Source organism: Petaurus breviceps, unplaced genomic scaffold (assembly GCF_028583685.1).
Source record: "Petaurus breviceps papuanus isolate PSGF00001 unplaced genomic scaffold, PetGlider_PUasm1.0 37, whole genome shotgun sequence".
Classification (NCBI taxonomy): Eukaryota; Metazoa; Chordata; class Mammalia; order Diprotodontia; family Petauridae; genus Petaurus; species Petaurus breviceps.
Window position 1 is genome coordinate 5,909,442 of NW_027186296.1, and position 13,044 is coordinate 5,922,485.

Below are 13,044 nucleotides of genomic sequence, written 5' to 3' on the forward strand. Positions count from 1 at the left end.
GGCTGAAGAGGATTTGTATGAATGGCAGAGAAAGTCCAGAGTTAATAGAATAGTACAGCCTGGAGTAAAATGAAGGAAGTTCACCCTAGAAGTTTATTCTATCCTACAGCCTTCTCGCCCTGGAAGTTCACTCCATCCCCCCAACTCCCCCAACCCTCAACCCTCGCCCTTCCCCAAACACACACCCTAGTTTTCTCTTCTAATTGGAAGTTCCTCCCAGTAACTCCATTACAAGGAGAACAACCAGCTGTATTGTTTTCTCTGTTCCATTCCAGACTCCCAACTTTCTCCAATTCAGCTTCCTTTTATATGCTATCTTCTCCCATTAAAATGTAAGCACCTTGAGGGAGGAGATTGTCTTTCATTTTGCTTTTATTTGTGTCCCCAGAACTTAGCATACCTGGCATGTAGTAAGCATTTAATAATGATTATTGATTTGTTATTACAGAACTATAGAATTTTCTACACTGATGAAATTGGAAGTGAGCCCCATATTTGGGCTGGTATTTTTCTGTTTAAGGCCAAGAACAGAATAGGAGAAGTAACCTTCATTAATAATTCATAATTATGTATTATTTTTATTTTCTGCAACAGTTTCTACTAGGCCTAAAATAAATAACTAATAAATATTAGCTTTTTCCTTATTGGATTAATTTATGTTTAAGTAACTTTCTTGCTGATCTCTTAAAATAGTAAGATGCCCTAGATTTATTTCCAGATTTCTTGAAATTTTTCTCCAGTTTTTTTCTCAAAAAAAATACAAATTATTATGCTAATTTTTAAATGAATAAATACAAATTGTTTACAATAATATGGAAAATATGCTCTAAGTCACTAATAATAAGAGACAATCAAATTAAAACAACTCTGATATTCTACATTATACCCATGAATTTGGCAATGAAGATTAAATAGGGAATTGTTAGAGAATAAATAAATTGGTGTATTGTTGATGGAGCTGTAAATTGGTGTGATCATTCTGAAAATAATTTGGAACCATACCCCCCCAAATCACTAAAATATATGCATCCTTTTCCCATTGATATTACTATTAGGTATGTACCCTAAAGAGGTAAAAGAGTGTACACATGTACCTATTTGTACATAAATATTTGTAGTTATACTTTTAGTTGTAGCAAAGAACTTGAAACAAAACAGATATCCATCAATTGGGGAATGGCTGAACAAGTTGTGTTGTATACATGTACAAGAATTTTATGGTGCCATAGGGGAAAGAGTAAAGGGAACAAACATTTATACAGCTTTCACTACATTGGAAGCACTGTGTTAAATACTTTACAAATATTATCTCAGGTGACTCTCACAACAATGCTGAGATATAGTACTGTTATTATCCCCATTTTACAATTGAGGAATCTAAGGCAAATAGTGGTTAATGACTTGCCCAGGGTTACACAGTTAATAAGTAATGAAATTGATTTTGAATTCAGGTCTTCCTGACTCTGGGACCCAGTACTCTAACCATTGCACCACCTAGCTTCCATAAGAAATCAGGAATATGTTGGAGAGATTTGTATGAACTAATGCACAGTAAAGTTAGCAGAGCCAGTAGAATAATTTGTGCCATGAATACAACAATAATGTGAGTAGAACCAATCCAGAAAAACCTCAAATCTTTGACCAAGGCATCAAACAATCAAGAACACAAAAGAAGGAAGATGAAACATAATTTCTACTCTTTGAACTAGAACAGGTGTCTGCAAACTGCAGCCTATGGGCCAAAACCTGTCCACACCTATTTCCTTTTTATAGTCCTCCAACTAAGAATGGTTTTTGTATTTTTAAATAAAGTTTTATTGCATTTTAAAATGTAAAAATCATTCTTAGGTATCAGGCAATACAAAAACAAGTGGCAGCTAGAATTGGCCCTCAGGCTATAATTTGTTGACTCCCTGAACTAGAAGTACAAAGTTAGACAGACGTTTCTAGACATGGCCAATCTGTTCATTTGTTTTACCTGACTATTCATATTTTTTCATAAGGAAGAACATCAGCTGGAGAGAGTGGAAGATGGGTGGGAAGACTGTAATAGAAACAGGAAAAATAAGAAAAAAGTTATGATATTTCATCCATTGAAATGAATTAATTTTACTGTTATATTGGGCTTTTCTGAGTATGCCCAGTTTTAACATGGAGTTGGCATTCAGGGGCCTTTGAGCATACCCAGTTTGTCAAATGGGGAGCTCCTCCCCCCATCCCTTAGCATGTGGATGGGCTAACCTCCTTTGATTGACTGATTGTCTTTAAAAGTGGTAAAACTTTTTTTTTTTAATCTTTTAAATTTTTTAAAATCTCCTTACGGGGCGTCCAGGTGGTTCAGCGAGTAAGAGCACCGGCTCCAGTGATGGGATGACCTGGAGATCGAATCCGGGTTCAGATACTTAGATACTCAGATACCCAGAAATAACTGGCCGTGTAACCTTGGGCAAGCTACTTAACCCCGATTGCTTAAAAAAAAAAATCTCCTTTCCACCATCTTTTCCACTGTGCTCTTTTCGGTGACTTCTATCTGCTGTGCCCAACATGGAGAACATGAACTGAAAGGGTAAGGACAGTCCTTCCCCAGCTTACCTCTCTTTTACCTCAGCTCTGAGAAATGAGTCTGATGATGTTTCTGTTTTGTGTTATTTGTCCTCAGTTTCAGGTGCTAGGGGTAATCCCTATGTGACTGGGAGTTTGAGCCAAGAAGACCTTATAGCCGGAACTGCAGGCAGAGAAGTGCAGCCAGCCAGCCAGCTAACCCACCAGGTTGGAAGCCCTAGGAAGCCAGAGTGAGCCCAAGAAAGGTTTTAAACCTGGAACTGGGATTGTGCTCTAATGGAAATGGAGCTAAATTGTGAACCTAATCTCCTTCCCCCACACAGGAACTGATGTGGTACAAGAAGAAAAGGAATTATGCCTCCCATGTGTTAAAGGCAGTAAATTTGTATATTTTAAGATTTACTTTTGGAAGCAAATATCCCTTTGTAAAAAAGTTTTTGTGTCTATTGTAAAAGCTAACTAAACAAGCTTGGGTGGTTGTTTGATGTTTAATATTAAGTTTTCAATAACTAGGTAGATAGATACATTTATTAGGCACCTATGTGTTAATAAATAAATAAAACATGTAATTTAAAAATATGTAAAAACTGAGCTTAAAAAAAAAAGCGAGGGGTGGCCAGGTGGCACAGTGAGTAAGAGCACTGGCCCCAGAGTTGGGATAACCTGGGATTGAATCCGGATTCAGATACTTAGATACTCAGATACCCAGAAATAACTGGCCGTGTAACCTTGAGCAAGTTACTTAACCCCAATTGCTTTAAAAAAAAAAAAGCAAATCAGTTTAAGAACCTGAATAATACAGTGGAAAAGAACACAGAATTAAGAGGAAAAAAAGAAATGAATTCCAATCTCAGGTGCACTATTTATTAGCTGTACAACCTTTGTCAGCTGCTTTTCCCCTCAGGATTTTATCTGTGAAATAAGAAGCTAGATTAGATTATTTCTATGAATCAGTTGAGGTGATGCAGTGGATAGAGTGTAGGGCCCAGAATCACCAAGACCTGAGTTCAAATTTGGCCTCAAACACTTATTGGCTGTATGGCCCTGGACAAGTAACTTAACCCTGTTTGCCTTAGTTTCCTCCTATGCAAAATGAGCTGGAGAAGGAAGTGACAAACCACTTCAGTGCTTTTGTGGAGAAAACCCCAACTAGGGTCACAAAGAGTCAGATATAACTGAAAGGACTCAACAAAAACAATGAATCAACCATCATTAGCATTTAGTCATTGTGTAGCAGGGATTGTATTGGAGTACTTGGCATGATCCCTTTGGCTCCTTGCTAAAGGACATGAATGGCCAAAAGCTCCTGGTTGGTCTCTTGGTCCCTATTAAAAGGTAGGGAATGAGGGGATGTGCCAAAAAACAAAACAAAACAGTATTAGCGATTGTAATGGGAAGAACTTCCTATTTTTGTGGGCTATAAAGAGGAAGGAGAGCGTTTCTGGTCTCTTTCAAGAAAGCCTCTTTGTTGGGACACAGACACAGCCGATTCTTCCTCTCCCCCGTATCCCCGTATTAGTGACTATCCATCTACAACAGAGATAACATGTGCCTATCTGGGTAACCCTGAGACTGGACCTCAAGTCCCTGGATCTCAGTTCTTCTGCTTTTCCTGAGCATCCATCACTAAACACAAGAGAGATCCCTAGTGATGGACATTTCGGTGACCTAGAAAAATCCAGACATCCCAGGTATTGAATTACAATGGTAGGCAATACCTGCATCTGAAGTGTTTCTCAGAAGAAAAAGATGCAACGCTGCCGGGAAAAATCACCAGTTGGATTATGCAGCCAAAGGGTGAATACCCAAACTATCTCCTATGCTTCCAGGAGATTGGATTTAGGAATTTCAGAGGCATAATAAATCAGAGATAAAAGTAAAATACCTATTCACCAATCCTACAAGTCTTCCAGGAGTCTTTTCTTCATCTTAGGAGGGTACAATAGAAGTGATAGGTAATAATTTATGGTTTAAATGTTAATATCAACAGACATGAAAAGTTACTCCAAATCACTAATAATTAGAAAAATGCAAATTAAAATAATTGAGTCTCTACCTTGTACCCCTCAGTTTGGCTAAAATGACAATTGTTGGAAGGGTTATGGGATAGCATGCACATTAATTAATACACTGCTGATGGAACTGTAAATTTGTCTAATCATTCTGGAAGTAGTTTGGAAGTAGGCCAAAAAAATCTCTAACCCACATATATCCTTTGACATGGTGACAACACTACTAGACCTATATCCAAAAGACACCAGAGAAAATGAAAAAGAACTCATATGTAAAAATAAAAATATTAACAGCCCTTTCTGTAGTGGCAAAGAGCTGGAAACTAAGGAAGTGCCCATAAATTAAAAAATGACTGAAGAAATGGTATACAAATGTAACGGAATATTGTTGTGTCATAAGAAATGATGATGATGGGGATAGTTTCTGACAAACCCAGAAAGATTTGTTGGAACTAATGGAGGACAGAACTAGAACAATTTGTATAGTAACAGCAAAATTGTAAAGAAAAACAACTAAGAAAGACTTAAGACTTCTCATTAATGCCAAATGAACACCTGTGATTCCAGAGGACTGGTAACGAAGCATCTCCATCTTATCCATCTCCTAAAAATGAGGTGCAAAATGAGAGAGATATTTTCAGACACAGTAAATGTGAGGATTTTTTTTTGCTTTCCTATGCATATTTGTTACAAGGTTTTTGTTTTCCTTTCGATTTGGGGGGAGGAATTGGGGAAAGGCTACAGGGAGGATAGCAACAGTTAAATGAAAAAAAGAAAAGGGGCTCATTACATTCCCCAACATGGAGCAGATCTGTAGTGACAAAAACTGATCTTTAGCACCCTCTTGTGGCCAAAATTTGACTATGACTGACTTAGTACATCCTGCAAATACTTAACTATTGAACTAGAGACCATTATTGTTTTTGAGGGATAGAAGGATTTTTTTTAAATAACATAATCTTGATGCTTTAGTTTTTGTTGGTGATACTGACACATCGGTACTAATTGAAGTGGTCACTTTGACCCCATGTATCTCCCCTTCAGGATTCTCAAATCCCCTGAGAGGTTTGTGAGAGCCTTTTCCCTATTGTCATTGGTTTGAGTCCTCAATGGCTGTGCTGCCTCCATTGTTAGGAGCACTTTTTCATTTAACCACTTAAAATTAAGTAGTTTAAAATTTTTTATCCACATTTTATTTTATTTTTTTTATTAAGCAATCAGGGTTAAGTAACTTGCTCAAGGTTACACGGCCAGTTATTTCTGGGTGTGGTGCTGAGTGTCTGAGCCCGGGATTCGATCTCCAGGTCGTCCCAACACTGGAGCCGGTGCTCTTACTCGCTGAGCCACCTGGCCGCCCCTATCCACATATTTTTCATTTTAATAAATAAAACACATTCATAACTTGGATATTTGAATCATAGAACTAAGGAAAATCTCTAGACCCAAATAGTTAACAGGACCTATGTTATTGATGCTAAAGCTCTTTTGCATATTAAAGTAACCTATAGATATCAAAAGCTATAATGTACCTCACACAGCTTATTCCAATCTAATAGAAGTAGGATTCTTATTTGAAAGTCATACAGCTGATATATACTCCCTTGCCCTGTAATGTAGAGGAGACCAGAACTTAGTCACTTCTAGATGAATTAGAGTTTATTTCTGGACAGTTTAAGTCCATGAATAATTTCCCAAAGTTTGTTGTTGTTGTCATTTCAGTTGTGTCTGACTCTCCATGAGCCCATTTGGGATTTTTTTGGCAAAGATAGTAGAACCATTTCCTTCTCCAGCTTGTTTTACTGATGAGAAACTAGGCAAATAGGATTAAGTGACTTGTCCAGGGTCACACAGCTAGGAAGTATCTGAGACTGGATTTGAATTCAGGTCCTCCTGTCTCTAGAGCTACCTTCTTATCCACTGTGTCATCTACCTGACCAAGTTAACATTTAGGCTGAAGTATTCTACACAAAGGCTATTCCACTGAAGAACAAAGGACAATGTCAGAGAATTAAAGAGGAGGAACACTGATAGTCACTTCTTCAAATTTTAGATACTGTCATAGCTCATCAATATAGCAGTTGGAATGAATCCTACCTTATCAGAGGTCCAAAGATTTCCTGTTGGCATTAGTACAGATGCCATCTGAGTAAGTTGATGTGGTCTGTCCTTGTGCTAGAGGCCCTTTTACATAGGAATCATGAGTAGTTCACTCCACCTTCACAACTGAGAATTTTGGACATAGGGATGTAGATATCAGTTTTAATGTTGTTATTTTAGGAGTGCAGATTAGGTCCCTTTGTGTGATGTAATACCTGAAGTTTCTTCATTAAGAGATTCATCCTATTGATTGGAGCTTTTGCTATATAAAAGTTCTTCACTGGTAGAGGTAACTCCTTAACTTCACTTTACAGATTCATATGAATATTTTGTAAATCACTTTCTATAGAACAAATTTTGATAGGAAGAAGAATAGCAAGTATGATAGAAATGGGACCTAAGGAATGAGGGCAAGAGATAGAGATATTATGTAACAAAAACCTTGGAACATTATATTCAAACCCACTTGTAAAAATAGGTATTTAAGCCTACAAATATCAACATAAGTTTATCAATAAATCTAAGTCCCCTTATACTCATTTTTCCTGTACTTTCACATATGTATAAATGTATAATTATTAAAATCATGTAGCCAGGGATAAGGTCAGCTATCAACTAGAAGGCTATTGCAACTGTTCATGCATAAGGTAATAAAAGCCCACACCAGCGTAGCAGCTACATAAGAAGAAAGACAAGAAGACATAGATGAGAGACACTATGAAGGTAGGATTAACAGGACTTGGCAATAGATTGGAAAGGGTAGTGGTAGTAAGAGAGAATGAGGAATTAAGAATGGCATCTAGTTTGAGAACCTGGGAGATAGGAAAATGGAAGTGCCTTTGACAGTAATAGGAACATTAGGAAGAAGGGGACAATATATTTTGGGGGACAGTATCTTGTCAGGGAAAGATAATGAGTTTAGCTTTGTATATGTTGAGTTTAAGATGGACATCCAGTTTGAAATGTCCAATAGGCAGTTATAGATGAAAGATTAGAAGTCAGGAGAGAGATTAGGGTTAGATAAATAGATATGAGAATCATCTTCAGAGAGATAATTGAATCCATGAAATCTGATCATATCTCAAAATGAAAAATATAAAAGATTAGAGTACCTAGGACAGGTATTCTATTCCCTTGGGGGAATACCAACAGTTGTCTAGCATGACCTGGATGAAGGTCAAGTACAGTCAGACAGATGGGAGGAGAAGCAGGAGAGAATAGTGTTAAGATAATCTAAAAATAAGAGAGCATCAATCAATCAATAAACATTTATTAAGCACCTGTATGTACCAAGCATTGTGCTAAGTGGTGGAGATACAGAAAGAAGCAAAAGATAGTCCCTGCCTGCCTTTAAGGAGCTTACAACCTAATGAGGGAGACAACATGCAAACAAGTATACACAAAGCAAACTATATATGTGATAAATGGGAAATAATTAAAAGAGAGAAAGCACTGGAATTAACAGTATCAAAGAAAGGAGTGTGATCAATAGCATCAAAGACTGCTGAGAGTTCAAGAAGGATGAGGATTGAGAAAAGACCATTAAATTTGACAAGTAATAGATCTCTGGTAATTTTGGAAAGGACTGTTTCATTTGAACTTGAGCAGTGAGGTGGCACAGTGGATAGAATACCTGGCCTGGAGTCAAAAAGAATCATCTTACTGAGTTCAAATCTGACCTCAGGCATTTACTATCTGTGTGACCCTGGGCAAGTCACTTGACCATCTTTGCCTTAATTTCCTCATCTGTAAAATGAGCTGGAAAAGGAAATGGCAAACCATTCCAGTATCTTTGCCAAGAAAATCCCAAATGGGGTCATGAAGAGTTAGACACAATTGAAATTACTAAACAACAACAACAACAATATTTCAGTTGAATGATTAAGTTGGAAGACAGACTGAAGAAAGTCAAGGAGTGAGAGAAAAAGAATCGAAGACTTCCTTTTATAAATGTAGCTAGAATTCTTAATTGTAGATGGACTTCTCAAGGAGTTTAACTGCAAACAGGAGGAAAAATGTAGCATGATAATGAGTAGGGATGGATGGATCCAGTGAGGGTTTTTTTTAAGGAATGAAAGACATGGACACATCTGTAGGTAGCAAGGGAAGGAGCCAGCAGAAAAGGAAAGACTAAAAATGAATGACAGAATTGGGGAAATGGAGGGAGAAATCTGTTGGAAAGGATGAGATGGAATGGGACCACTTGTGCAGGTAGAAGATTTTACCTTGACAAGGAAAAGGTCCACCTTCTTCTTGTGAAACAGGAATAAAAAAAGAGATAGTGAACAGAAGAAATCTGTGTGATATGTGATTAAAAATAAGGGGAAAAGAGAGAAATTTCAGAGGGATTTTTTTTCAGTGAAATATGAGACAAGATTCTCAACTGAGAGAGTGGGAAATAGAAAACTATAGAGGTTTGAGGAAGGATGAAAAGATTTGGAAAAGCTGCTGTGGTGAATGGAATAGTGACTTGATTAGGGAGGTGTAAAAGCATTACATTGCTATAGTGAAGGCAAAGTGGAGATTATGTAACTTAGACATACTGTGGACCCAGTCATCATGGTTTCATTATTTTTCTCCAGCTTCATTTAGCAGTACATGAATAGGAGTGAAAGAAGAAGATAGTGGGAGTTTTCCAGGCTGGGGCATAAAAGGGCAAAATTAACGATATGGTGTCAAGATAAGGAAGAGATGAGAGTATATTCAGTGCCAGGGTGATGACCTGGGAAGGAAATAAGGGGTGGAGTGGAAGGATCACTTGGAGTGGAAGGTCACAAGGAGGATGAAAAACAAAGTTAGGGGTTGTAAGGCAGAGGGAAAAGGATAATGACAAAATATTATGATCAGATAAAGGAATTTCAGAGTTCATGAACATTGGAGAACAACACTTGTGGGAGATGGTAAGGGTTTGACCATCTGTGTATAGATGAGGTAGGGTAGAGGTCAGTCATGGGAAACGAGCTAAGTTGAGGAACTGGGAAGTTAGGGTGTTTAAGAGAATTGTCAAAATTCCCTAGTATGAGAGCAGAAGTTAGGGAGGAGAGAAAAATTTTTAGCTGGGCACTTAACTCCTTGAAGAAGGAAGGAGAGTGCCCTGGAAGTTGGTATATAACAATCACCAGAATCTTGATTGAGTGATAAATATAAATTGAATAAACTTCAAAGAGGAGAGGCTACTAAGAGGTGATAGTAGAGTATGAGAATTTGGAAGTATCCACAGAGAACAAAGAGTATTCCAACTTTACCACGATGACTAATAGTGTAGTGAGTGAGATGAGGCATGGGTGAAACTGCAACCAAAGCTGGAAAGGTGTAGTGGCAACCACACTGGCATACCCAGGATGGCTGCTAGCACAGGTTCTTAGATCTGTTTTACTAGGAAAGATAGTTGTTTAAGGGGTCAACAATTTTTTAAAATTACATTCACTAGTTCAGGGGAAAAGTCAACACCCTGAACTTCAGAGAAAATACAAGCAGAGAAATAAAGACCAACAGACAATGCTCTGACTGCCTGAATCAACTATGCACTTTACATACATCCTTGGATCAAGAGAGCCTTTACATCTGAGCGGTTAGGGAGCTCTGAACAAAAGGTCACTCAGAATCTTGAACAGGGAATTACAAGATCCTTCTCATAAGTGATACCCCAAAGCAAAATCCAATGCAGACTATATATACACTTCCCAGAGCCAGAAGGAATCACAGCCCTCCTGACTCAGTGCCTAATTAGAAATTAGTAAAAGATATGAAAGTCTTCCTACAAGCAAGCAAGCCTCCCCTAAGCAAGCTTCCCTTAATGGGATCCATGTAATGCCTATTAATGGTTGGGGAAGATCTTACATCCCCATTAACATTACAAACGGGTGGCTAGGGATGCTATGTCATCAGGAGGGAGACTGCAGAGAGATGATAATTGAATCCATGGAATCTGATTATATCTCCAAGTGAATAATATAGGAGAAGAGTAGAGTACCTAGGACAGGCACTCTATTCCCTTGGGAGAATATGAACATTTATCTAGCATAACCTGGATGAAGCTCCAGTCTTTACGTCTAGAAGGTTTAAAGAGTAAAAGAAGAAAAGATTTAGTATGAAAGCAAATTTGTTACCTGTGGAGCAGGCATTCCAGAGAGCACAGTGGAAGATAGCATGGGCAGATCTTGCTTGAGTGGTACATTGGAAGGTTTGCATTGCAGAAGATAGGATGGGCAGTGGGAGACAAGGACAGGCATTTGTACAATGACAGCCAGGGGTTCAGAATCACTGGCATGGGGTGGGAGTATACTAATTATTGAGGAATGAATTCAGGCAGGTTATCATAGTAATTTACCCACCTGTATTTCAAGGGAGTCAAAGGTTATTCCTACTGTGGAAAAGTAAGATCATTGGAAAAATTGATCTCAATTTCAGAGGTCCTTTCTGGCACTGAATAGGCCTTGGGCCTCTCTAACAAAACAGATGAAAATTCAGATACCAATCCTAGAGGTAATTTCACAAAAAAAGTGATAGTATTACCTTTGAGGCAGAAGTAGCCACAATAGCTAAAGCCAATTCAGAAGAGAAGTCTAACAGCAAATATCAGCAGTAGTTTTGCAGAGAAGCAACAAGGATAGAGAATATTCGTAGCCGAAGAAGTGGAATGAGGTACAACTAGTTCCAAGGAAAGTGTTCTAGCCATGTTCTAGCTGTGTTTCAAGTGAGATGCAACTCTAGGAGCATAATTTGTATGAGGAGTGTTTCCTATCACACCATTACTTAGGAAATTTGTTGGAAATTGTATCACTGTGTATATGAGGAATTTCTCCTAGTTTTTTTTCAAACTTTACTACTTATTTCCATTTAAAAGCTTTGCTATTTGAGACATAGTTTCTGGACTGCTGGTAGAGAATGCAGGAAGGAATACTTGTAAAGCCATGCATGAGCAGCTTTCCAGAGGATTGCTGCTATGAACAGCTTTCAAGGTTCTGATTACATAGTATAGTGAGCTCTTTATTTATTCAATAACAAATCAGAACAAAAAATCACAGAAAATCAAGGTACAGCATTCACATTGTTACAACTTATAACAGAAAATCAAGAACAGCATTCACCATGTCAGAACTCAAAAACTTATCATTAAAATGGCCACATAGTTTTTACCTAAGTGATCATATAGTTTTCAGCAAAGTACATTCATTTTGGTCAATTACAAAATCCTTAATTCCATCACAAAGTACAAAAGTAAAAGTTCTCCACCCCTAGGTCACAGTAAATCATAATCTTGTCAGTCAGTACACAGTATTCAAGTAAAGTCTTCTTTCAGCTTGACTCAAGGCTGGCTCTCAGCTTCCATGGTTCCTCTTCCATGGTCCCAGTTCCAACTATTACCTGGGTTCAAAGGCAGGCAGCTCCCAGTTCCTTGCCCAGTTCTTCATCCAGTTCCCATTCCATGTTGAAATTCACAGTGTCCAGTCCGCTTCAAGTCCTTCACAGTTCCTGTTTCTGGGAAGATAAAGCTTAACAGAGCCACAATAATATTCATACACATTGCCAGCACCATCATCAATCTGCCTATGAAATCAACTCAGATCCACCAAGAAGGTCTGAGAACTCAACACAAATCATCAACATTGAAATCAACACAGACCCACAAACAAGGTCCAAAAGGTCAGCACAAATCATCAGTAAAGTACCAGGACCTCCAAAACCCTCCTCCAGGACCTCTTCCATGGTTTCAGTTCCAACTATCACTTGGGTTCAAAGGCAGGCAGCTCCCAGGTCCTCGTCCAGTTCCTTGCCCAGTTCTTCGTCCAGTTCCCATTCCATGTTGAAATTCACAGTGTCCAGTCCATTTCAAGTCCTTCACAGTTCCTGTTTCTGGGAAGACAAAGCTTGACAGAGCCACAATAATATTCATACACATTGTCAGCACCATCATCAATCTGCCTCTGTGTAATAGTAATGGAATTTAAAGATCCCCCTGTATTGGCTTGGTTTTTGGATTGACTGTGTTAAAACCCAGAGCTTGTGAATCCCACTTGTGGGATGGACTTGCTGATGTGAAAAGAGAATGCTGAGCTGGGAGGAGCTGGTGATGTAAATTTAGAGAGACACAAGAAAAAAGAGAGGCAGAAGAACTTTTTGGAAGCAGCATCTTGGAGGCAGAAAGAGACAAACAGGATTGCTGAGGGCCAGTTTGAATTGCCCAGGACTTTTGAAAGCTGCCACCCACAGCTGCCAAAGACTAAGGAGACATGGCTGTTATGCTGGTACTTTGTCTGTTTTGATGTTGTTTTGCCAGATTTGTCCACTGGTGAAAGACAGTCCTGTTGTTGCAGAGGTTCTGGAACCTTGCTGTTGGTTCAGAGCTCCTGAGACTGTTCTGCAGTGTAGC